At 46.8% G+C, this 26,990-nt stretch overlaps 2 long non-coding RNA genes across 4 annotated transcripts in view; both read left to right on the forward strand.

Moving 5' to 3' along the window:
• Positions 1–1,457: 1,457 nt before the first annotated feature.
• LOC118175948 lies at positions 1,458–6,178 on the forward strand. Its single transcript, XR_004755207.1, has 3 exons — positions 1,458–1,587; positions 1,891–2,071; positions 4,833–6,178. It is a non-coding gene; the product is annotated as an uncharacterized LOC118175948 (long non-coding RNA).
• Positions 6,179–15,017: 8,839 nt separating this feature from the next.
• Positions 15,018–26,990, forward strand: part of LOC118175951 — a 128,557-nt gene continuing 116,584 nt past the window's right edge. For all 3 annotated transcript variants that reach the window (XR_004755211.1, XR_004755210.1, XR_004755212.1), the window contains exon 1: positions 15,018–15,204. This is a non-coding gene — a long non-coding RNA (uncharacterized LOC118175951). The remainder of the gene's footprint in view (positions 15,205–26,990) is intronic.

Raw genomic sequence — 26,990 nt, forward strand, 5'->3', positions numbered from 1 at the left:
TGCTGCCTGTAAGAAATGTAGAAGCCAATCCAAGTGATTGATAGGCTCAATCTGAATCGCTCCGTGTTTTCTTAGCCAGGCTGAGATTTGGCTTAATGAATGAAATCTGGAATTCTCTTCCCAGCAGCAGCAGCACAGCTGACCGCAGCTTCTGGCTGGGCTGATAGCAGAGATGAAATAAAGGCTTAGCAGCGCCCAGTCTCTGAGAGCCAGGTAGACATCTGCCATCTGAGCCTGTGCCTGTCTCGCATGCACAGCAATGGCCTCCAGGGACTGCTGGCCCTTCCCTTCCCAACACCGGTCAGCTGCAGCCACGGTCAGCAGCAGCGATGAGTTGTTTTGGGTTGAGATCTGGCACCACCTCTATCTCGACATACATCTGCCCCTGCTTGTTTGGGAACAAACCATAACTCATGCCTTCAAAGCAAAGCCAAGATGCCAAGTTTCGGTGCAGAGCCTCCTGTCCATTAAATCTGGAGAAGGTTCTGTGACTGCTGCTATACCCTGTCCAAAGCCTTCTGATCGCAGCTGCCCGTGCCACAAATCTGCCACAGCTAACAGACCACCTCAGCCAATACATAACGTGTGCACCACATCCGTCTGTCAGAGGCATTTTGTGAGCCCTGTCAGAAAGCGCCCTGCAGCTCAGGACTTGCAGGGATGCATTGCCAAGGAGGTATCTTTCCAGCAAAACAGCCCGGCACATTTCTCCTGCACGCAAACAGCCTGGGGTGGGGTAAAAGATGGGAGCAGAAGGCAACTTCGCGTGACAGCAAACAGAGATGCTGAATCACAGGGCATCCCCTTTCAGCGCTGGGGAGTGGTGAGGAATTGCAGAGGCTGTGCTGGGTAGATGGCAAATTTTCTGGCATGCTGCAAAGTCTCAACATGCTAGATGTGCCTAGGCAGAAACCCTAGCTGGAAAGCAAGACTGCAGAGCCACTGGTTTCGAGAAGACTTGGAGTCATGTAATCCAGAAGAAAAATTGTCCAACTGCATTTTCAAGACTAATATTGTATAACACAGTAATTTGTAAGTGTTCATTTACTCAGCCATTGTCTGATCTGGTATTCCCATGCTTTTTCCTTAGGTAAATATACTTCCTTGCATTTTTGCACCTCAAATCAGTTCTTCTCAGATTTGATTCTCCTGCTTCTACAAGAGAGGTTATAAAATGGATGCAAGCATCGCCCCTGAGATGATATTCCTCTACAGCTCAGGGCTGTAAGCTGGCCTTTATGGGACAGTAGGTCCCAGATTTTACATTGGGTAACTCAAGAGTGAGTTCTGGGAGGTGTCTCCATGCCTCTGCACAGGCAGTGACCGCCAGCCCCATCTGTAGGTACCAGTACAGAGATGTTCTGCAGGGTGAGGCTGCAGAGCCTTTGCAGAGAAGCTGTTATTGCCAGCAGGTGGGAAAAACAGAGCTGGAGGTGAGAGGAATAGGGCTCGGATTGGGGTGCTTTGCTATAAATCACAGCAAGGGAGAGGTAAAGGCTTTTGTTTCTCTGCTCATCAGTGGCCCTCCCCAGCCTCTGTCCTCCCTTTGCAAAAATCGCTGGAGGTCCCGGGAGGAAACCATCCCAGGTAGGAGATACCTTGAGATTTTTCCTCAAAATAACATTTTTTTTTTTTTTTTAAAAAATATATGAAATTGCTTATCAACTGATTGGAAGGCTTATGGTTGAAAAGGTTTCTTTTCTCTCTCTCTCTCTCTTTCTTTTTTTTTTTTTTTTAAATGGAAAATGGGAGTGTTTAAACAAACACCCAAAAACCAGACAGAGTCTGGAAGCAGAGTCAGTATTTAGAGGAAGTTAGACATGCCTAATTATAGTGGTCCATTATGGTGTGACAGGAGAGATAAACATTTCCTGATCATCTCCGTTGCAGTGGGCCTTTTGAGTAGAGGCTGAGCACCACAGAACAACCTGCATGAAACAATGAGCTCATGTATCTGTCAGCACAGCCTCCACGTCCAACTTCCACGCACGTGTGCGCGTGTTGACAGCATGGTCCTGTTCTTGGAGCCCTTTGGAGACGTGTCTGACACATGCAGAATCACCACCCGCAGGTAAACTTTGAAATTTGCTCTCAGGCTGTGTGAGCAGTTGTTGTGCCAGGGGTGGAAGGCTGTGTGCCCCTATCTGGGATCAGACTGTTAGGTTTTCTGCTACTTAGTCCTAAGTTTTGGGGTTCATGCCTGCCTTGTAAATTTGTTTAGGAATATTGCCGCCTCAACAGTGCTTGTGGTAGCCTTGTGTGCATCAAAACCAGGGCAACTGGCAGCATCTATTGCATGCCCTGAATCACATGTACAGGGAAAACTGCAGACTGTGCTGTCCTGTTGCAAACACCTCAATGTCCGTGGTGGAAGCACATGAAAGCCAATCCCTCCTAATAACATAAACACTTCTGCAGGAGCATAATGTTGCAATGGGTAATTTCAACAGAAGGTCTGCCTCCTCTTGTCTAAAGAACTGAACAGAACCATGGCAGTCAGTCTGCTGTGCTCCGTGAGCACAAATAAGAGCAAAATGCAAGGATGCACCCAGCTGGGTCAGTTGTTCCTTTACAAGTGGACACTATGAGGTCTTGGGATTGTATTCCCCAGCCTATAGGAGATCAAGTGGGGATGTCACATTGCTCTTCTCACCCACCATGGGGACGTGGCCAGGCCAGCCTCAGGCCTCTGTCAGAAGTTAGGTTAAATATCTCCTCTCTGGGCTGGAATGGGGTCGGAAGGCTGTGGTACAGGGCATGAGCTTGGCTGCCCTCGGATGCTGGCCATCCCTGGGGCAGGAGCACTCTGCAGGGAGTTCTGGTAAGCAAGCACAGCATCTCGGGATGTGCTGAGCATAAGAATTTTAATTTGCATTATTAAAATGTTTTGCATGACATTTAATGCTGGGGACGTAGTGTGGTAAACAGCCTTATAATTTATGCCCAAATATTACTTGGCACATTGGCTTCTCAGTGACAAACAGGACTGATAGGGACACAATGCCATACCTTCTCCTTGTTCCTCCCACCATCTGCCACATAAAAGCCCCACTAATGTCCATAAGAACTGGCCCATCTCGTCAAGTTAAATATGAACAGTGTCAGAACAATTACAAGGCAACTGGGCAAAAATTGCTTAAACATATAGCACTCATCATTAATAGCTAGTTATTGGCACAACTGATGTATATTACTATCAAATACTGCACTGATCCAGTACATAAATGTTTTCTTTAGCATATTTTTAATGTTGCTAATTTATCTGTTACTGTCACACTGGGGCTGTTAGCTTTGAACAAATGACTGTTATTAATCACTGGAGAGCTATTAGACGCCACAGCCGTGGTGTTAAATCAACTCAGGAGTGGCACTTGTAGGAATATTCAAACAGAAATTTAAAATTGCCTGGGTACTAGTGGTGTGGTTAACGCCTCTGGGATCAGAGCCATCGAGTGCCTGCAAATACTGCTCCTGTGTGTCCAACTCACCTGGTGGAAATTCCTTTCTCTAAAGAGCGATAGCAGCTTAAAACGTTATTTATTATATTTTGGTTAAAAACAAAGATTGCCACTGTTAGCATTCAGCACTGTGGAGTTAACACCCTGGGCATGCTTTCTCTTGATAAGTTTGGTGCTCTGTAAGCAGCAATGACTTCAGTTTCCCCACGTTGCCCTATTAACCTGCTGATGCTGGGGGAACAAGAACTCCTCATCTCATGGACAGGAGGGTTAGTTCTTCACAAGGGTCACCATTTTCCTAGGAGGCTGAGCCACTCTCCACATCTTTCTTGGGCACAGAAGATACCTCAGATGTTTGCAGACCCTGAGGAGCACAACCTTCAGTGCAGGCTCGGCTGCAGGAGGATGTGGCTGAAGTTCTCCCTGGGGGTCACTGAGCTACAGCACGAAGCTGGTATCAAACCCAGATGTGTCCCTTCCAGTCTCCTGCTCTTACCAGTGCCCCATGTGAGTGGGACACAACAGTTTGTCCAGCTCCTTGCTGGCGGCAACAAATAGCAGTGGGTTAGGTTAGATCTCCTCACCCGACAGCCTGCAGAGCATCGGTGTGGTCCAGCTGCTTCCCAGGGCTGAATGGGAGAGGAAGGAAAGGTGGAGCTGAATGAAAGCAAACAGACCTCAGTGAGAGCTCCTCTAAAGGGGAGATGTTTCAGACAGCACACTTGGGGGCTCATGGAGCTTGTATTTTCCATCTAGTCTCTGATTCATGAGCAACTTTTGATTCACAAGACCTGCTGAACTCTCAGGCCCATTAAATGTAAAGCCTTGCTGGGGGCTATAACAGGGCTGCCAAAAAGCAGCTGTGGGTGGGAGATTGCTGGTGGTCACAGATGATACTCCACGAGTGTTTTTTTAATGAAATGTAATCTGGAACATGTTTGTTGCTGTTCTGAAAGGCTGCTGCAGTTTGTTTCCTCTCCTTTATGTAAGCTGAGCATTTGAAAGCGGGCATCTCGGCAGCAGAGGGGCCTCTTTGCTGGCCTTGTGGCTGGCTTCTGAGGGAAAACTTGTGAAGGATTTTGGATCCAAGGAAAAGGTGTTATCTTGGATTTCATAGGTTGTCAGTACAAATCCACTACCTTTACATCTTTCCCTGGCTTGTGATGACCACTTACATGCACCTCCTTAGACTGTGGGAGTGACAGGGGAGTTACACAGAGAAATACCAAAATGGCTTGTAATTACTGGTGGTTAGATGTTTGCAATGGATGCATAATGCACTGATCACAAGGGGCTGCTGCTGAACTGACTGTGGAAAATGGGAAATTTCTTTTTTCTTTTCTTTTTTTTTTTTTTTTTTTCCACTTGCTAGAGTATCTTCCATACATTCAGTGGCCTGGGTGAGCAGGTGGCTTGGAAGGCAAGCAGCCAGCTGATAGGAACTTTTCTGTGCAGCCAAACATGCAGGAGAAACCCCCCAAACAGCCAAACCAGCAGGAGGAACCACTTCTGATAATGCTGAGCCAGCTGAGCAGATATGTGCTGCGGCTTTGTATTGCTGCTAACTTGTGCTCATTGTCACTGATCAGGGACATTGCTACTGGGATCTTGTGTTTGGAATAAAACTAACCCGAAGGCTTCTGCACAGACTCACCGCGCAAAGCCTGCGAGGCCTTAGCAGACCATAGGCATGACCCAGGCTGACCTTCTGTGTAATTCAGGCCCAAGATCCCCACAAACCCTTTGTGAGCCTGCTCATGCAGGGCAGCACACATGCAGATACAGCTAAGAGATGTCAACAATTTGCAATTGTTCCCAGATGGTTTTGTTTAACTTCTGCTTAACAGCTACCAAAACTTGCTGTAACTTCACCTGTTGGTGTCACAGCCTCTCCTGGAGGTTTTGTAATCAAATCACCTCTCAGCCTTTTCTTGAATGAGCTCGCTAATGGAGCATCCTGAACCTCTTTTTGTGGGTCCTTTGGTTCCTGCTTCACATCACAGAGCTTCCCATACTGGACAGCTGACCAGCAAATCTTCCCCTGGATGAGCACTTAGTGGAATTAATACCCCAAACACTGCAGTCTTTCACTAAACAAGGTCTCCTGAGGTTCTCTGGCCATCAAAGCCTCCTCCAGGCTGCTGTACCAGCATGCTGCAGCCCTGGTCTCATGGTGGGTGATGAGCAGGGGACAGGCCCCTCTGTCCCCCTCAGAAGAGGAGGGTGATTATTAATTTTTTTATTTAAAAAAGGGAGAGGGGGGAGTGGGGGAATGAACTGAGCCCATGGGCTCTGATAGAGAGCTCAGGGCTCCTCTCGGACCAACTACTCCATAGCACCATCATATTTGCAAGTAGCATCGACATCTGTGATCTTTGCTGGTGGCTGCTTCAATTCTCTCTTTAGGTCCATGTTTCTAGCAGCTGGTGCTTAAGGTGCCAAAGTAATCTCTTCTGGCTGATGAGATGCAAAGTTGCAGGCAGGTAGAATACAGACAAAACAGATTAACTGCCTCATTCCTTTACACCGAGCTCCTTTCTGGCGTGTAATCGAAACCTAAAGCCTGCTTTTCTTTTAACTCGGTTCTAAACAGTAGCTGCTATAAAGTATTAGGTTGGAATATGAACTCTGTATGAAAGATGAAGGGGGAATGATGTATTTTAAAAAGGATCTTAGTAGGTCCTAACTTAAAAGCATCAGTATAAATTCATTGCAAGTAATATGCTCTTAATTATTCATTTTCCTTGGCACTGGTTAAAGAGCCGAGTAACGGCTTCTGTCTCTTTATATTTAGTCTATTATTGTTTGAAAAAGGCCAGGGGGAGGCCAGCCCTGCGCAGAAATGATATTTCCCCTTATATATACACACATACATATTACCAGCAGCCATAGTAAAGGGGAATATAATCACCAGCAGCTGAGAGACAATGACATTTTTATAGACCTCCTGGCAAATCTGCAGCGGGAGAGAGCCTGACAAGTCCTTGGCTTCCCACCACATTCCTGTGCTGGGTCCGTGCAGGAACTGGGGCGAGCTCCAAGGTGCTTTCCTCCTGGGAACTGGCTCGCGACGGCCAAACTGCAGCTGCCTGCTCAGACCCCCCTGCTGGCCCTGGAGAAGACTGGGGTGGACCTGCAGGAGCAGGTCTTGCTGCTGACATGCTCACACGTGGCTGATTTTAGCAAGCTGGTTGAGCTGGGTGAATGTGAGGATGCTGCTGAGCTTGTCTGGAGGTGGCAAGAAGTCACTGTCTGCCCTTGTAGAGCAGACAGCCCCAAAAGCCACCTTGGTGGTCTCCATCAGCTGAATGTGGCCCTGTCCTTTGGCAAGTGAAGGTTTCTTCTGACTCCATGGTGAGAGCACGGCCAAAGTGCTTTGCTGGATAGGGCCATGGATGGGAACTGCTGGTCAGTGACATTAAATGAAATGCTCTGTAACTGAGACAAACATTAAGGGGAGTGCTGTTGGTTTTGGAAAACTTTTGAGCTTTTTTTTTCCTTGAAAAGCAAGGGAGACCTCCCTGGGACTGAACACCTGGGGCACCTCCTGGGACCTGGGGTAAATTCAGTGCTCTCCTTCACCTGGTTGCACCTGTGGGCTTGGTCCTGGACCTCTCAACACTGAGACAGCCATGCAATTGCTTGCTTTTAGAATTAGCCCCTATTTCTTACATTCTGGTGGCATTTCATGTGCTGTTGATAATTTTACTTTAATTAGGCCAGACAGCAGCAGAATTGGTAGTTTCATCACTGCACTGAAAGCCAGCAAACCAGCCTCATCCCTTCAGCCAGCCTGTGCTGGCAGTGGGGGAAGGTTTTTGCTGGGTACAACCCCAGAAACGCACATCCACAGCTGGTGTCAGGTCATTACTGAGAAAGGCACTTCTGTCTTGCTTTTTGCAGTAACCGAAGTCCTGTTGCATGTGTATTTGTCTACTCATGTGCCCCCAGGTGTGTGAGAAGGGCCTGCTCCATGCTATCTCCTGTCCTTTGTAAATAATATTAAAGCCTTTGCTGTCTAAAGGCAACCCAGCTCGACTCAGAATAGATGGAATGAAGACAGTTTCTGGGAGGAAAACTGTTGATCAGTTGTAAATAAAATTAGTCGAGTTTTGTCTAAACATCAGAGACTGAATGTTCCTGACTTTTGGCAGCCAAGAAGTAAGCATTTCAGGCATTTTTTTTGGTAATCCAAATCGAAGAGAATTAGCTGCTTCATCAAAATAAATAGGTTTTACTGGTGCTTTTTCTTTGATTGGTAGACACTTCATTTTTCAGTTGTCATGGTCCTGCAAGCCTTTGAGCTTTGATAGAAAAAACTCAGATTATAGTTGGGATGAGCATTTCCATTGGGCCAGATTAGTCTGTTTTAAAAATGTCTTGAATCGAAAATTTTGGCTGTCTCCAGCTGATGGAGCTGGCACGGAGTTTCTCATAATTGTTGCTTGAAATGCTGACTTCTCTCAGGTTTACTCAATCCCATGCCTTTATCCTGAAAACAGCTTGCATACCTCAGGCAGCTGAGGTTGTGTTTAAATCTCCCCTGAAAACAGGCGAGTTTGGCCACTTCCAAGGTTGGTTTTCTTCTTTTTCTTTATTTTTTCCCCCTGGAGCCTGAGATGCAGCCCTCAGAGGTGGTGCCAAGCAGTTTAACGCTGGCACTGTTTTTTTTCCAGCCAGCACGTGGGAAGTCTGCGGCACTTACTACTCACACTTAATATTTAGTATGGTCAGAGTCCTGGTGTCTGACAGCTCTGTTTACCCACTGCAAAATTTGAGGGAAGATGTGAGAGCAACACCTTCGGGCCCCTGCATGATGGTACTCTGCAGAAAGCCCCCCAGGAATGGACCAGGATGAGGAGCCCCAACCTTGCAGAGATGCCAGCACAGAAAGGCAGTGTCCATGTGAGCCTCTTTTCCACCCTCTCTAGGTGTAGGACCACCCCCCCCCCAGATATTTCCCACCAGCTCCATGCTCTCCCTGCAGTCCTTACCTTTGCTGATCTTTTATCCCCAACCACTCCTTTTTCTCCCACCATTTTTTGACTTGTATTCAATGTCTTTTCTTGTCCTCTTCCATTTGCATCTTGTGCATTGAAGGAGACCTGCTCATGGGGGAACAACGACCCCAGCACGTGAAACTTCACCAGGCAGAGGTCCAGGAACTACTCCGGCCTCCATTTGTTTGAATTTTCCCTCGGTTTTCATTAAAATCAATGAGCATTTGTCCAAGCAGATCTAGATGGTTCTTTGAAGCATCATGATTTTATGAATATATTCCTCCCACTTTGGACTGAAATATGTGATGAGTGCAAGAATGGTTTTTAGCATATCAAAGATACTTTTCTGCTGGAATTAGCTCTTTTTCAAAGTAATAATATAGGAAAAATTGTAATTATTATTATTATCTCTACCTTTGATAACTGCAAACTAACTGGAATGAGATTCCTTTAGCACAGCAAAATGCAAAGCAAATTTAACCATGCCTTCCCCTCTGGGAACTGCTTTCCCTCTGCTCTGGCCCCCCCCCCCCCCCCCCCCAGTGCTTTAGCATCAGAAAGCTGAGGAACTGCAGCTTCACCAAAGTGAGTAACAAAAGGAGCTTTTCTTATTTGGGGTTTTGCTGCGAGTTGTCAAAGTTGTATTTATAACTTGTCTTATTCCTGCTCTTACCATGGGACAGATCGGAGGAGTGGTTTTTCATTTCTGCAGCTTGTGCAGAACTAATCTGAGGGGGTGACTGCTGCTGACACGTTTTGATTTGCTGCTCAAACTGAAGTGTGTGTTTGGATCATTTTCACACTAAATCTCATCTAGCTGGTGTGCTGTGGAGCATCGCAGTGATTGCTCCAGTGCCGAGCGTGGAGTTCGTGAGTTCAGGTTCAGGAGGAACCCTTCCAAACTCCTTCCTTTCCATGTCATTCCCAAAGTCCTCCAAAGTGTTCTCACTGGAAAAGGTGGGTAGGAATCACCTTGAGGAGAAAAATGGTAATTTCAGCTATGAAATGTAATGTTGGATGAAATCAAGTAATTTATCCTAATGCAGAGCCATCACCAAGCCTGTCCTCAGTGTGTCGGCATTGTGAGGTGTCCCCATGAGCTGGTGAAGGCAGAGGGAGCCTGAGCACAGACCAGCGGTGGCAGCGGAGTGTGGTGCAACAGGGAAAACGCTCAGGTCCAGGGGGAATGGTGGGGAAAACTTGGTACTTCCAGAGATGTTTTATATTGCAAAAGTGGGATGGAGTCCCGTAGGTAACAGTGCAATAAAGATGAATTGAGATGAAAGGAACAGAGGCCAGCTGAAATGCACATAATACAGATCTGTAGAAATGAGCCTATATATATATAATTTATAGGGAATAAATTCCTTTCTGTATCTGCATGGTTTCTGAACACTGTTTTATAGAATTCTCTAGCAGAAATGTAATTCTCTTCTTTCCCCCATTCTCTGGGATGCCCTAATCCTTGGGCTGGTGGTTATTCCCTAAAAGTTCTTTATTCAAAGGAGCTAGAAAATTTCTTTGGGGCCTTTTTAGTAAAGTGCAATTGGCATTTCATAACTCAGTCTTTCATAAGTTACAAAATGAAAGCATTTAAGAAATTCACCATTAGTAAGGCTAGTAGAAAAGTGGAATTTTATCTTAAATCCATCTGTAAATCCTCTGTATTTATCATTTATTTCAGCCTTTGGCATGTACTACAGTCAGTGTCCTGCTTTTTTCCATCCACGGTGCACCTTTTACACAGCAGCGACGGGGTTCTGCTCTGTCTGGCTGGGTGGATAATGGCCATATTCACCAGTGCATTTTTCCAGCAGATCTGACAGCTAATCTAAGGAATGACGCTGCAGTAAGAGGCTTCAGATAAATGGAAAGAAAGAAAAAGAGACCAGGAAATCTCACCGAGCCCAGGGGAGCCCCCCCTGCCTGGTTTTCTCCAGGAGGCGCAGAGAAGATTGGGGTGTTGGTCATGAAATCCAGCATGCTGGGAAGGAACAAAGCCTTAATTATATCCTGAGCATGATGCCTGGTTATACCAGGTTGTTATTTTTAATCATTAGGGCTCCAAGGGTTTGAGAACGTGGTCTCAGTCATTGAGATTTTTAGTGTTTTGGAGGCCACCCGGGAGATCCCGATGTGTATGGGTTCAGGAAGGAGCACGGCCAAGGTGCAGCCTCATCCCTGGGGTGTCCACCCAGCAATGTAAGCATTCCTCTGTGTGGACATCTAGTAAAACAAAACCTTGCCCAGCACCACAGGGGGTGGTGTGAGTTGTGCTGAACTGAAGGCAGGGAGGTGCTCAGCATCCTGGGCAACCAGTGCAATGTGCAGACACAATTCACGAGGAATAAGACCTTTCTGTGGCCTCTCCACAACAGAAGAAAGCACCAGCAATTCTGCATCCACTTGCAGGCCTGATCTGCAAGACGCCAAATACTTCATGCAACTTACCGAGTCCCGTGGATGACTCCTTAGTTCCTTCTTCCCTCCAGCCTCTGCTGGGTGCATGGTGAGGAACAGAGGTTCTGGAAACACAGGCCAGAGACCTCAGCCACGCTGAAGAGTGTCTGAACATGGCAGCTCCTGGCGCTTCCCAGGGTGCGGATGAAAGCATCTTCAGAGGGAACAGAGAGAATTTGTTATGTCAGCCCATAAATCTCCTGTCTCTTTTCCATCTTCACTTGAACGCAGAGAATCAGTTTCCGATAACATCTCCAAATTGCCAGTAGCAATTTTGCAGCTTGTGTTAATTGCAATCTTCTGTTGAATGCCTCTGAGCTCTTAATAACTTTGTAATTAAAGTGCAATTAACAAATTAACTTGTATATATCAGATGGAATGCTAATGTTGTTGTTAATGAGGAGATAATTAGCTGGTGTCATGGAGAGACTCATGGGGCATCTTCAAGATGCGGAACCCTTTTGGCTCACATATGAGGTTAATGGAGTTTGCTGTGAATGAATGAATGAGCGAATTGTCCTTCGATGACATGCAGTGGAGCAGTCATAGATAGCCAGGTAACCGATTATTCCATGGCCAGAAAACAGAGGTTCTCATTCAGTCATTTTCTAGGCAGCTGGCCAATGCTTTGTAAAGGTTTTCTATAGCACAACTGGAACACGCGTTCAAAGGCACGGCCAGGCTTTGAGAAGGGTTCAGCAGGTGGTGAAACCACTCAGCACCATCCAGACCTGGAGACAAGGTCTCCAAAAGCCCTGTGCAGGTTGTGCACGTTTCACTCCAAAAATACTGGAGGAGATGCAAACCTTGAGGCACCTCTGTGGGACACGTGTCCCCCCTCCGGCTTTGGGGCTGTAACATGGCAGTCCAGCAAAAGTGTCTTTATTTGTCAAAATGGACTCCAGGAGTCAATCTCTAATGGAATTTAAGTGGGGGCTGTTTCCTCATAGCCCTGAGAGAACACAAACAAGCTTTGGCAGAAAAAGGTATGAAATCAGAGGAGGCACAGAACTGCTCCATCAGACTTCTTGACTCACTGGGAGGAAATCTGGCCTGGTTTAGGGTTAAGGGGAACGGCAAGGGAGCTGATGGGGGCATAGGAGATATCTGTGGCTTATATGATAGGATTTTAAGGCCCCAGATAGTACGCATACATGCCTGGGACAAGCATGTTGCTTTTACAACTTTTGATCTGGGATATGAAATTTGCTATTATTGGTTGAAGCTTAAGGTCTGGACACATGGGTATGTGTGAGGGTGGAGGTCCAGGATGCAGTCAGATGCTCCTAAAAAGAATCAGCAAAGAGGGGTGAAGCCATTGTTTCCTGGCATCTGGTGTTTTCCCTTTCTCTTTTGGGGGTTTTCCCTTTACTTCTTTCGGGTTATTTTCCATTCTGAAAGACCATTGCTCTTTCCCAGAGCCCCCAGCCCTCGGGCAGCACCACCGTTAGCTGTGGGATGCCCTGTTGAAGGGCTTGCTTCAAGAATAAGAGTTAAGCTCTCCTGGTTTCTGGTTTGCAGGGTGGAACTGCTTTGCTGGGATGGGCATGCTGCAACACCCTCCCTGCAGTTCAGCTCTCCAGCACGGATGCGGTCTGGGAACAGGAGACCTCATTCCCAAGGAATTTGCTGCTGTTATTTGGCCTTAATTTTCCTTTGCTCAATTTCATCTCATTACGCAGTTACACCCTGCCGGGCCATGTGGCAGCACTCTAACAGGTATTTAAAATGTTCCAGAGCAAGCCAATTGGTGCGTTTAAAATCCATTCCATGCCATGACATAATATATTTTCAATACGCTCAAATTTGTCAAGTTACATTGGGACTGAAGACACACGGACCAATTGCACAGCAACTTCTGCTCGCAGTCAGACGGGTGCTGTGCCCACCACGTGTGTCCTGTGCCTGCAGGGCTGGCTGTCTCCTGCGTGCTCAGGACCCATCAGTGCAGAGCCATGGCTCCTGGAGCTCCCCTGGCCATCACACATCTCTGCCAAAATGCGTGGAGCTGGAGCTGCAGCTTCAGCAGCCTTTTGATCTTGTTTGCACAGTTGCTGACATGGCAATGCGTTGGTTTAAACACTGTAGGTGTCATCCTGGTGTTAAGATTAAATGTCATTGATAATACTCCAAGTGCTGCCTTTTTTTATTTCCTCATTTCTTTGGCTCTGTGTTTATATGGCAACAACCGAGTGCTGAGCAGTACCGGGAGAAAGAATTGCGGTGTCACACCAGAGAGGTGGCAGGAGGAGGGGACCCGCAGGCTGGTGGCACTTTGCCTTTCCCAGGCACTTGCAGCCTCAGTGGGGATCAGGCAGCCGCACACACCCGATCCCCAAATGGATCCCAAATCCATTCACAGGAGCTGCTCTTGGCGTTTGCTCACTGTTCAACCACTGCCTTTCATCCTCCCTCACTTCTTGCAGCTGCCCAGAGAAGATGTATGAGGGATGTAGAAGTGTGACCAAAATTCGATGTTTTCCCCTAAAAGCTGGGCCAAGGACCTGGAGGTGGGGATGCAGTTCCTCCTCCTGAAGCAGGAGTCCCAGTTTCTGCCCCAGGGCCAAGCTGCAGCCCAGGCAGGCATCGCCCAGACCTTGACCTGCTCAGCAGCAGCCTGGACCCTGGGGACATCAGTGGCAGCAGGACCAGCCATGTCTCCCTGCATCCACCTCCCCAGGCCCTTCTTGCTTGTGATGAAATCCACCATCCCACACAGTTAAACTGGTTTCCAGTTTCACTGCAGAGCAGCAGGCCCTTCCTGCATTCAAGCTGCCTAAAATGATGTGACTTGAGTGGGAAAAGCCCTCAGCTGCTGCAGCCCGGGAGGGAAGAGGCATCAGTGCTGTGATGCTGCCCCATAGCTCTGCTCGTAGCAATATGACTTTCAGACCTCTTTAAATCATTTTTCTTTAGAAAACTAAGCATGACTTCACATATCACACAGGCAAATAAGCAGTTGCTGGGCAAGAAAGAAACTGCTTGTGATCTGAAGACTTGTCTCGGTCTCAATGACTTTGCATTAATTATGTGCCCCGTATTTTCCTGAGTAGCGATGCTTTCCTGAAACATGGTCTTAGGTTAGCCATAATACGCTGCAGATAAACATTCCCCCCCCTCCTTGTATCTACAAAGAGTGGTAGCTTTGGACTACATATTTATAGACAGACCCTGAGCTATAAATTGGACATTTCTGCCGCACGCATTCCCTTAAGGGCCAATAAGACTACACACATCAGCTAAGTAATATTTTACTAGGACTTTCTTTAATGACTTCAAGAGTGCTTGTTCTTTCCCCCAACCAGCAGAGCATGAATAACGTAAGTCTACAATTAATCCTGAATTGCTCATACAGTGGACTCCATTTTCCTTTGCATTCAGGACAAGTTTTAAAAAGTTATTGCTTTCCCCCTCCCTTCTCTCTCTCTCTCTCTCTCTTTTTTTTTTTTTTTTTTTTTTAAGACTTCTTTAATCAGACCAAATGGAGCTTAAAAGTACTGGAAATGTCTGGTTTTCTTTCATTCTCAGCCTGTTCAAAATCAAGCTAACGACAAGGGACAAGAAAACTGCTTTGCATTTGCTAGCTGAGAAAAGGGACGCGAGGCGGAGGGACTCCTCTGCATGGTGATGTTTGTGCACGGATGGGAATCTGGGGGCAACTCTGCTGCATCCCTGTGGGAAGGCAGAGGTGGCTGCTTTACACATTAAACCTATGATTTGTGACCTGCCCAAGAGTGATGATTTTAGGGCAAGTTTAAAAAGCCCATAGAGCTGGGCTGAGGCTTGAGGCAAGTCCTGAACATGATGTGCTTGACCCCAGACCTGGTTAATGGTGAGGACCCCAATCCAGCCAGGTGCTAATGAATGGCAGCTCCCCCGAGACCCAGAGCCAAGCTGGGACTTCCCAAAGCTGGGGCTTAATTACTTCCAGATGTGCTTGGGGCTGCCCGGTCCCTCTCCACAGCCTGGTGCTAAATGTTTGATCCACTCATCACCAGTAAACATGGGAAACACCTGAAATGTCCTTATGCAGTCAGCCCCAGCACTTGCTGCAGGTAACTGCACGGCCTTCATCATTCGTTCTTCCAAGTGAAGCCACCTGGGGGTGCAAGGCTGTGGAGCAGCTGCAGGCTATCTACCACCGCCTGCGGGACATGGGAACCTTGGTGAAAAGCTCCCACTTTAGGGCATCCTGAGCCCTTTTTTCAGTTTGGTTGAGAAGATGGTGGTAGCAGCTTGTTAGACCTGCTAGAGAGAGAACTGGTCCCTGTTTTCCACTAAGTGAGGTAATTCCTTTACTTTTTTTTTTTTTTTTTTTTTTTTTTCCTTTCTCCCAGGAATAGGAAAGAGGAATAGGAAAGGATTTGCATTTAGCAGAAAATGCTTGGTTTATGAATGTACTTTTATGGGGGTGGATTATGAAGCACAGAGAGAGACTTTAATATTACCGTTGAATTTGTTAAATGCATTTTTAAAGGCAAGGTAAATAGATGTGGCACTGAAAAGCTGGCAGGGACTGAGAAATCAAACAGCTTATTTTGAAAGTGTTTTTTTTTTTTTTTTTTTTTTTTTTTTTAAAAGCGTAAATCCTGTATTTATTTACTTGTATTGAAACAACTTGATGTAGAAGCTGTCACCCAGGTCTATGTGCAGTTGCCCTGTGCAGGGGGAGTGGTGGCTGTGTTTCCAACCTGGGTGATGGGATGAGGACATACACACACATGCACCCTGCAGGGATGTTGGTCCCAGAACCTGTGAAAGCAAGGCCCTGCTCTGAGGAATGTGCTCAATTCCAGTCTCACGGGGAGCTGGCAGGGCTCTGGATGCCGACGCCGGCCGTTCGCGCCGCACTCTGTATATCTGCCTTAGCTCAAACCTCCCCGCCGCGCAGCCAGCTAATCCTCTGGGAAGCGCGTAGGGCTCAGCTCCTCCGTGTGTTTTTTCTTCTGTTTAGTCTAGACTACGAGACTCAGTGGCGCAGCGACTTCGTGGGTTGGTGATGGATTTACTGGGGGTGGGATGTGGTGAACAGGGGGTATTTATCCACGTGTGCTGATGCACCCATGCCCCCTATGAGCGTGTTTCGGGCATGATTGCTGAAACCCTCTGCAGATTGCTGGCTTTCATTTATTGCCCTCCTGCCTGCAAAGACCTGAAATACCTTTTTTTGTGGGAGGTTGGGACAGTGGGCAGAGTAAAAGTGTTTTTAAATTGATTTTCTGTCCTTTGGGAGTTGATGGGAAGCAAGCATGAAAAAATCTTTCTGGGAGTCCTTCACCCAGCGCTGTGCAGCAGTGGGGCTTGAAGAGTCCAAGGTCACCGACCTACTGATGCTCCTTTCGGCCCTCTACAAAATGCATGCTTCTTTCCTCACCTGAGAGGTGGGCTCTGGATAGTGAGAGCTCCTTTTCTCAGCTGATGAACTGCAAAGACAATGAAGTAGCACTTGTACTGTCTTGGTTTTATGCTTCCACCCACATCACTGCTTAGACATTTAGGAGTCCGATGTCACGGACAAGAAAGATGTATCCAGTTGTGTTCTTATTCCTCAGTAGAAGGTCGTGGGGAGGGTGGTATTAGTTGGCTTTCAGTTGACTAAAAAAAGCTACCTGAAGCATCAGCCTCCCATTGAGGCATCTCATGAAATCCCTTACATTTCACTATGTTGTGGGAACTCTTCTGTGCTATTCCTCCTAGTCCTTGGTTTTCCTTGCTCCCTGTCCAGCACCTTTCAGATAATTTGGCATGACCCTAGTTGGTCTTCCTGCAGAGGATGGCCCTTCCCTTTCTTATGTCCTGACTCTCACGTGCCAACCTATGGCGTGTGCTTCACTCGAGGCTGCCTTGCTCAGGTGTACGTTGACCCATGAACACGTCAGTAATGAAATGCTCACCACCCCGTTTATTGTTCATCCAAAAGCTGTTCAGTCTGTTCAGCAGACCCAAATCACAGTGAATAACACAGACGTAAGAGAAAATGTCTCTTATTACCAGGGTCCACAAACCTCCAGTAATTTAGGGGATGGAGTTCATAGCACACAGTACTTGTGTGGTGGTGTCCCCCCACTCGCCGCCACCAATCCGTTCATTTAGTCTGGGCGTTACTTGTTGAAATGCACATAAACTGAATAAATTTATATCTTGACAAGAATAACATCCAGCATCCGCTGCTCTTCCTGAACTACATCCAGATTGCCCAGTGAGCATTTAGTTGGACCAGCAATTATTCCTGCCTTCGTTTAAAATAGATTTTTCTGCTTCCATAAAAGACTTAACAATGTAAACATCTCCCCTCCCTAAGGTATTAGGCTTTCTTTGTCTTTATTTTCTTTTCACATCCAGTCCATTCCCTGTTGACTTTCAGGTTTAGCACATTATGTTCTGCAGCCACTTTGTTCTGTGGAGCCTTTGTTGTTCCCTGTTCTTCCTCCAGGCAATCCCTTGCTTTATTTATAGGGCATCGCCTGTACATTGCACACCCACGCTGCTTCCTGCTCACAGGCATGCGCTGCAGAAGGGACCGAAGGTACAGCAATTATTCTGTCATGCATAGCTCCCCTCTTGCCACCCTGGAGCTGTTACAGCCCCATCAAAAAAAAAAAAAAAAAATCAATAATAACTAGAAAGGAAAAGTCTGGAGTGTTTCCTAAAAAATAAAAAATTCTCGTGGGAGATGAGGATGGAAACACATGTTCCTCCTTTTTTCTCCTGAATGAGAGCGGGAGTGGAAAATACTAACCCACAGCCATCCTGGCACAATTGGGTAGCATGGTGTATTTTCCAAGTCTCTTTCTTGATTGGCCTGGACGTGAGGCTGCTCCTGATGTACACCTATGTAAGCAGGAGTTTTATCTTCCCTCCAGCAGCAGGGAAGCCCTTGTAGTGCCACCAGTCACTTGGGTCTCTCCTTGTACTTGCTGGATTTGTGGATGTCTCATCACAGGCTGCATCCTGCTGTTCCACATCTAGTACCTGTTCCTAGCCTGTTTTCCTCCATGTCTCTGCACCAACATGGATTTCAGTGACACTTTCCTGATTTATGGTGTTTCATGAGACCGACTTAATTTTTTAAGCAATGCCGTTTAACCCAGCATAACCACGGCTTCATCCTGCTGAAGCCACGTTCCCTCACAAATCCACTGACACTTCTAAGGTATTTTGATTCAAATAATCCAAAAACCTCTAGGGGTGCTGGATGTTGCCCTGCTCCTTAAGGCTTGTTGGCGCAAGCTGCCCCTTACTTGAAGACTTGCTACACACTGAACCTCCAAGGAGGTTGGAGACCTTCTTGTACCACATGGGGGAAACAGTGGATCCTCTACTTGAATTGCTGTCTTTTACTCAGTGTGCCAGGAAAGCCACTAAATTTTGGTTGAATTCAGTCTTTCTGGCACTTCCCTTCCTATGGATAACCTTTAGTATAGACACAGCAAGAGTGAATAGAAATAAGTGGCAAAAATTAGCTCCTGCATAGTGGATGTATGATTCTTTTTTAAAAAACAAAAACAAAACTAACAACAACAACAAAAACCACTAAAAATTGGGTTTTGAAAATGTGTACAGCCGAATTCTAATTTAAGAACAATTGAGCGAGACTCTGTCAAAACCTCTGGTTTCAGAAATGTATTTAGGGAGCTCTGGGACCTGTCCCTCAGTGCCTGGGTCCTTCAGAGACAGCCCTCTTGGTTACTTGCCCAAGCTTGTCCATCCCCGACACAGAAGTGTTTAGGGCCCTGGATCACTATTAAATGATAATCACAGTTTAGAATAACCAACACTTAAGGTGTCACCAGAGCAGCTGGGATTGGTCAAACCCTCTATCTAAGGATTATTCAAGTTCACAAGGGCAGGCAGTCCTCGCAGGCTGCAGCATGCTTTGGCTCTGTGCAGGTTTTTGGGACCAGCCCTTTGTCCTCCAGCACCGGCAGCCCCTAGCCCCACCTGCAGCTTCCCCAGCTTCCCCATCCCCCTTTCCCTCCCCCAACCCTGCTTCTCGCATCCCGAGTTCATCAGTTTAAATCGCATCTTGTTGTAAATTGATTTCATTCCAGCCTCTGCTTCCACCTCTGCCTTGCCTTTAAATTGTATCTAGTCTTAAATCAATCTTATTCCAGCCCTCAGCTGCTGCGCTCTTCATTCCTCCATTTCAACTGCAGCTGCTCTTAAAGGGCCCTGGCTCGGGGATGAGTTTCTTTCCCAGCCCCTGCTACCTTCTTGCTCCATTTAAATCACCTCCAATATCAAGCAGCACTCGCCTTCCCATCCTCCCAGCCCTTGCTCACTGCTTAGCCAGTTAATGTTTCCCCTTTGCAGCTCATCTGGTTTTAAACCAATTGGATTATTTCTTTCATCTCCATAATGTTCTAAATTATTCCCTACTTTCTGGCCTCTCCTGAATTTCCCCCTTCTCCCTCCGTGTTTCAATCTGTGGTGGCAGTCATAAGCAATGCTTTTGGAAATGCGATGTGACGGCTGCTGAATGCAGCGTGCAGGGCAGGAGGACAAACCACAGCTGTCCCAGCAGAGCTGGGGCTTAAAGAGGGGACTGTGGGAGAGGGAAGAAGGATCCTCTTCTGGTGGGGGCTCCTGAGTTGGGTTATAAGGTGACTCAGGCACGTGCGTGCAAGTCTGGGAGGTCAGTAATGCAAATAGATGCTCTTGGGGATTTGCAAAGGAGCCTGACTGAGAACAGCTCTTGGGTTTTCAACAAACTCAGCGAAGCTGACTGTGAAGGTCCCAAGTTTTACTGATGTTTAGAGCTGGAAGCAAAAAGGTGCCACGCACCTGTTGGTTTTTCCATGAGGTGTGAGAGGGCAAAAAAAGCTGTATGTTTAAAGTGATTCCTCGCAGGCTGCCAAAGAGGAAGGTTCCCAGTCACCACAGACGGTGATGCGACCAAATCCCACCATCTTCTGGTGATAATCAGGTGCCTACATGTCACACTTGCCTGTGGAAATCTCTTTGCAGTCATCTGTGCTTTGAGATGACATGCAAGAACCTAAATTGCCCAAGGAGCTATTTCTTAAAACTACCAAGGACTTTAAAAGTGGGGTCATAATTTGTCAACAGCCTCAGCAGACTGTAATTTAATGTATGCATGTGCATATACAGGTTTATTTTTGGAAAAGAAAGAAGTAAAATATTCCTTTGTCCTTTCTCATGGTGGTAGTAACTGGCCACAGCCATTCTCCAGGTCTCTGGTGGCAGGGCTGGTTAACCAGCATCTCTGCACTGGGTGTGAAAGGTCTGGTATCCACCACTGGAAGCACCCCCTGAATGTTGTCTCCTCTGGTGGTACGAAGGTGTCAAGGAAGGTGTCACCATCCACCCTGTGCATGCAGGACCATCAGGAGGTGCCTCCTGGTAAAGCCATTCAGCAGCTCTTGGCCAAAGGCTTTGAATGATTACTGAACAATATGGACTGTGCTCCAGGTCCTTAAGGGTCTGTGCAGGCATCCTGGGCTCTACGGCTGTCACCGATGTTCCTAGAGCCTCTGGAGACTTCAGTCACTTCGAGCTCACTTTGGGAAAGGAACAAGTCCAAAGACAAAGGAGAAGGAAGGACAATGAGTCCTTCAAGCTGAAGATAATTCATGCAAAATCAGGTTAATGTGGATCGCTGCCTTGTGACCCTTGTCGATTCCCTGAAGTGTCCAGAAGAGCTCTCATTTCCTTCGATGTGCTTCAGTTCAGGTGCTAGCTGATCACCCAGAGGAGCTGCCTGACTCGGATGCTCCAGGGTGAATGCAGTTGGTTAGGATGTCTCTGTTGCCTGTGCTTTCTCCCTGAGGAATTTAAGGGTGCAGTTCTGTGTTAATGAGCAGACCTGGTGCATTTTTGGGCCTGAACAAGGCAATTAGTCTAATCTGTGGCAGATCAGCAGTAAGTATTCCCACACCCACAGAGGTGCCCTAATTGAATCTTCACTGTGTCCCTGCATCCCAAAGGCTCTGGTCATGACAGCGTTGCACAGTGGGTCCTTTCCTAAAGAATATCATTATTTAGTAGACAAATAATGTCCATCAGACATCTGGCTGGAGAAGTTTTGGCTTCTTTATCTAAAAGCAAGGTATGTATGGTGTTGTTGATGGATTTGGAAGCCAGAAAGACCTAATGGTAAATGTCTCTTATTTTTGCTAATTAAATCCTACCTTTCTAATTAAACTTACCAGGTAAGATCATCAGATGATAATAGGTGTGCTGTGTTGCTGTGAGGTGACTTATACTGTGTGTGCTGACTTACAGCAGCTACAGGTTGGGCCCATGTTTTTCTTGGACTTGTTAATTCTTAAATGTAGATGCCCAGCAGTGACCAGAGAAACAAACACCTGAGTTCTCAGCTTGTCTGACATCCCAAAGGTGCAATGAAATGTCCTGGCTGGTGTGAGCAGGGCTGTGACTAGAGCTGGGAGTGCTGCTGTGGGGCGTGCAGAAGGCTGAAGCCTCCTCTGTGGAGGAGATGGTTAGAGACAAGCGCTCCATCCATCAAGCTATAATGTCACTAATGTCACTGCAGGTGTTGGATGGTGCAGCCCCAGGGACCCCCATAACAGCCCCAGGATAACACCAGGTGTGAGCCTCGCAAGGCCATGCTCTGTGGAAGGGCAGCATCACCTCTTCATTCTTCCTCTTGGCACCAGTGTCACTGGTTGTTGACACTCTTGAGTGGCAAAAGCAGAAACTGAAGATGTTGAAGATGTGCTGTAACAGCTCAGACCTGTAGTTTGGTGCCAGGAAGGCTGGCAAGGTGCATGCAGCTGTGAGGCTCACTGGTACCTCCAGTCTGCCCTGCACAACACAACTTCCCGATGGAGATAGCTTTTATCACTTCCAGTTTATGGATAGCAAGTGAATTTTTTGTTAGACCTGAGCCACAGGAGGCTGGGGAGATTTTGGGAAAGTGTTCCTGCTTGTAAGGGAAAAAAAAAAAGGAAGAAAAAAATAATCTTGTAGGCAACCTGGCCAAAGTTTCGGGTCAAATTAATGTTACACAGGATAAGAACTGCTATTCTGATGATTCCTGGTCTGCATTTTGAACAAGTTTACCAGTGAATCCTTTAACCCCTGAAAGAACAGACAAAAGTGGGGAAAAGCAGGAGTGAAAAACACATAAAGCAAGGTAGGTGTGATTTTGGTGAAAGAAAATGCAGCCCACAGGCAGGCTCCGAGCCAGTCGCCCACGCTGTCAGGCCAGGCTGCAAAAACAAAGTGAATCAACAAAGAAGCATTCAGAGCTTGGATGAGCAAGTTAGAGCAAATAGGTTATTGTCATAAGCATTTTTGCTGGGATTTACACATGTGGTTAGCATCAGCTGGCCCAATAACACACAGTGCTCCCCTCTTGGGCTTTGATCTCTCAGTCAATTGCCTGCATGCCCCATGGGTACCCTGCTGCAGCAAGGGATGAGCCTGTGCTGGCACAGGGGATGCCAGCTCCAGCAAAGACCTAGAGGTGTCTGGGGCAGAAAATCTGGACATAAATCTTCAGAATGTAGTGATGTGTAAGAATAAAGAGTTGCTGAGGAATTTCTATTGTCTAAGTGTTCACCAGCTTTCTATGAGTTATTCTTCTCCAGGAATTTCAGGAAATCTCCATTAGAGGTTGTCTGCATTCAATTTTTTTCTCTGTTGGGGTAAGACACTGGTGTATCTGCTCCAATGGTGTTCGTGCAGGGCTGAGCCAACGCCGTGCTCATCAGGAAACAAACCTACAGGATATTTTTCTTGCTCAGTGCCTATGTGGAGCAGCTGAGGAGAGGGAAAGAGAGCTTGCACCAGATGTTATTTTTTTGATACCCCTGGCTCGGCCATTCTATGCTGGAGGTGCTTTCCCTTTTCTGTCTTTGTTGATTGCCCATTAGGAACAGGCATTTTTTCTATTTTTCCTCTCCTAAACTCTCACCTTCAGGCTGAGAGAGTTGAGTTCTTCATGCTCTGTCCTGCCTCTGCAGGGGATGGGAGTAGGAGAAAGCACGCGAGGTGATGAGAGGGAACACTGCAAGTGTGGGAAGTGGTTCCAGTCAGGGCATTCAGTGTCCACATACTCGATCAGCATCATTAGCTGGAGCTGGACAAGGTTGCAGAATTTGTCTTGTGCTGATTGATTTTTGCTTCTTTGCTGGAAATCTGACAGGATCCTTGCCCAACATGTTGGACAGCCCTGATCTAAAGCCTGCCCTGTTGGACAGAAGCCCCTTCTGTTTGGTTTCCAGCAAGCTATTCTGTCTCCTAGCCAAATCCTGGGCCTTAAATTGAAAAGGAGAGCAAAATACAAGTCTCTGTATCCCCTTTTCAGTGCAGGCAGCCTAGTCTGCCATACTACTCATTGTGTCTCTTTCTTTCCCCACTTTTTTGGGTAGTAGGCAGTTGAGAGGAGCATGGAAGAACCTTGGGGCTTTCAGAAAGTGCTCTTTTGGCCAGGAATTTCAGAAGCCACTGTGTAATATATGTCAGAGATTGGAGGCCTGGAGATGGGGCGGGTTTCATGTCGTGTGAGATGGGAGAGAGATGCTAGCAATGGCCTTACTAGGAGGAAGCCAGCAGATGCTCGGTCTTTGTTAGACAGCAGAAATTTCACAGGGAAACTTGTCCTTGGGGACACAGGTCAGGTTTAACTGGTTTCTCCACTCAGGGAGCTATTCCTTTATATCACATACATAATTACATTTACTCTGACAAGGAAAAATGTCTCCAAGATGAATTATTCTGATGTAGCGATGCTCAGGGCTGTTGTTACCCTGAACCCAAGCCATTTTCCAGTCAATCTCCCACTCCATGGGAGCTGCGTCACTAGCAAAGAACAAACTCTGCATTTCAAGGGCAGCCCTGAGCTGGGAATGAACTTCTCTAGCAATTTGAAGAAATGTTGGGCCCTTGCAGGATGGAGAGGGATCATTGGGGTTGCATGCAGGGAGGTGCCTGCCTTGTAATTGTGCATTAGTTTCTGAGTCTGATATATGAAAAGCTGATTAGCTCTGCAGAAGGTCACGACAGTCCATAGCACTTGCAAATGCTTTTAAAATCCACCAGTGAAAAGGAGAATACAAGTTTAAGGACAGCAGTGCTCTATTACAGACAAATCAATGTTCAGTCCACAAAAAGCACATGGAAACACAAAGCACAGATTTCTGCGTGCCCAGGCATTTGCTGGGTGCCACAGCTGTGCAGAGAGCCACTGCTGCCCTGCAGAGCAGCCTCCAAAATCCCAGCAGCCCCATGACGGTGTCAGAGTTATTCTCGTCTTTGTGATGGATGGAGGCGGTGTTTGCTGTCTGGATAACCCCCTCTGATCACCCTTTTCTTGTTCTCTGGGATGCTGTTTTATTTCTTCCTGCATGAAAGGTGATCAGATAGAGTGTGTGAATGTTAGGCTGGGCAGGGAGCGATGATGAATGGGACGTGCAGCTGAAGGGTAGTCAGACCTTGACCTGCTCATGGAGCAGCAACTGCATTTCCCTTTTTTCTTGAGCTTCTGCTGGGACACATGGGGATTCCTTGGTGTCACGGTACAGTGGGATCTGGCTGCTGGAATAAAAGATGGACAGAGAAGTGACGGTGTAGGGCTGGGATGGTTTTACCCTGCTTGTTTCTCATGCCTGATGCCCACCTGGGGTTTCTGTTAGCATTGCAGATGTGACTATAAGAGCAATGTGACTACTTACATACAGTGGTGAAATAAGGATTAACGATAAATACTACCCTGTTGAAATTTTTGGAAAACTTCTCAGTGACTTTGCAGGGACTGAGATATTAAACCCAATGCCTCCCTGAAGAGCTACATTTGCCTCTGTGTGCTACATTCAGTCGATGCAGTAATCATTGAGAGACTAAAATGTGCAGAGGGGGTTAATGTAGCTTTGTACAGTGAACTTATTTAGCATTTAGTGTATGCCTGTTTTCTATGGCTGTTAGGTTATGCATAGGGATGGGGCAGAGATTAGCACTGATGGGGGGGGGGGGGGGTTGCTTCCTGTGTTTTAGGCAATGCCTGTCTATGCAGATGTGTGTGGGTTTTTTTTTGCTATGAAATGCCTGTTTTGTATGGTAATCCTTCTAAAGCAAGGCATTTTTAGAGGTACAGTATGGAGAAAAGGATTGCACATCATAAATGATATCATAGTTACCAGCCGCACAAATAAATTACTGACTTTCCTCCTGTTGGTGGAGGCAGGCTGTCTAAAAATGTGTTTGAAAGCTGCCCGGTTCTCATTTATAAACGGGTTTCCTACAGAACAAATAAAAGCCAAATGGGAATGATGGAAACTACTCGGGGACAATCCAAGCTGTATAATTGGCTTTCACACTCTCTCTCTACCACCCTAGAAGCCAAACTCGCTAACGTCTTTCAGTGACTTCAGGGCTGAACAACATTGTCCCACTGGTTCTTTTTATACGAATAATTACCCATGACCCATCCAGAGCTGTGTGAATCCGGGGATACCAGAGCTTTTTGCAAATATTGATGAATGAAGTGCGATTGTCCCATGGTCCTGAGCAGTGGGTAGCCATTCCTTCAATTCCATGGTCATTTTGAAATCCCCCCCTTGCTGCCAGGGTTGGGTGGAAGATGTTTTTTTTTCCCCCCTGCAGGAATTCCCAGGGGTTTGAAAAGGACTCCAGTTCCAAATGGGCACATAACATTCAAATCCTGAAACACAAAAAATAGCTTATCACAATAAAAGGCATCAATACAAAATATTTCATAGGTCTAAATATTTTTTCATAGCCATTTGCTGTAAAGCTGCCTGAAATGTCCAAGACTTAGTTTTGCTGAGTGAAGCACCCTGCAACTCAAGTGTCAAAACTGTCCTCTTCTTAAATGCTGCCTGGCTTGTTGCAATTGGCAAAGTTTAGAAAAATTTGCATTTCTGATGAATGAGCACTTGGGGGATGGGAACAAGGTGCAACTCAGGTCATTGGAAAGTGTTTGATCAGCTTCAGCTCACTCTATCAGAGCTGGTGGCTCCTCAGAACAGCACAGCTACAGGGAGGTGTCCTGGCTCCTGGAAAACAAGCTGAGCAACAGTCCTGGGCTGTCTTCTCTGCCTGTGCAAGGAAAATATCTTTTTGCTGCGAAGGTGCCCTCTGCCAATGTACACACTGTGCATCCAGCTGCCTACCTGCCGAGGGAGCAGCATCAGGCCAATACCAACGGCTGGAAAATCCCAGCACCAGTGGGTGGCTGAGCTGCTGGGATCGTTCTTGGACACAGAAAATGGTGAATGAATGCTGGCATGGGAACACCTTGTCCTCAGCCAGCATGGTCCTTGTGCTGTGTGGAAGCCCCCAGGTGTTTTATCATACCTTGTTTCTTGACAGAAGAGCAAAACTGATTGCCCCACTGTGTACTTCTCTAATAGTAAGTAATTTGGAGGATGCTGAGAGCAAGCACTTGGGTGATTTACCTGTATTCTCAATCTCAGACAGTTATCAGCTCAGCCTCCTTGCACAAAGTGGGCTCACTTTGTCCCCCATCTGCTCTCTGGGGTGACACAGCCTGGAGCCCATGCTGAAGGAAGCAGATAAGCTCTTTCCCAGAGCCCTGTGTTTCAGAGGAACCAACAGCAGCTGTATTTATTTCTGAAGGAAGGAAGGATGTGCCCTGTGCTTAAGATGTAATCCATACCTTTCCATAGAAAACATTCAGGGTAGAAGTGCAGAAGACCTCAGGTGATGAAGAAGTCCATCAGTAGGGATGCTCAACTTGCAAAAGAGGAGGACTGAGGCCCACAACCCCCCCCCCCCCTCACTGATGGGAGTCCTCTACCACCCCATCTCATTCCATGTCCCTTAGAACCCTGCATGGTTACAGGACAAAAGAGCTTTCTTCAACATCTGGGAGCAATTAGAGAAATCCAGTTAGTAAACGTGGTGGGGAGAAGTGACAGTAAGAAATGGAGCAAGGAAAGGTAGAGCATAGGTAAGGACTCCTCCTCCTTTCTTCCACAGAAGAAATAATGCCATATTATAAAATTGCTTTATTTAGCATAACATATTTGCTCCAGAGACACAGTACTCCTGTTTTTTGGGCAGTTGTTTCTCTTGCAATTATTTTTCTATGTCAGTGACTGTG

Source organism: Oxyura jamaicensis, chromosome 18 (genome assembly GCF_011077185.1).
Source record: "Oxyura jamaicensis isolate SHBP4307 breed ruddy duck chromosome 18, BPBGC_Ojam_1.0, whole genome shotgun sequence".
NCBI classification, from domain to species: domain Eukaryota; kingdom Metazoa; phylum Chordata; class Aves; order Anseriformes; family Anatidae; genus Oxyura; species Oxyura jamaicensis.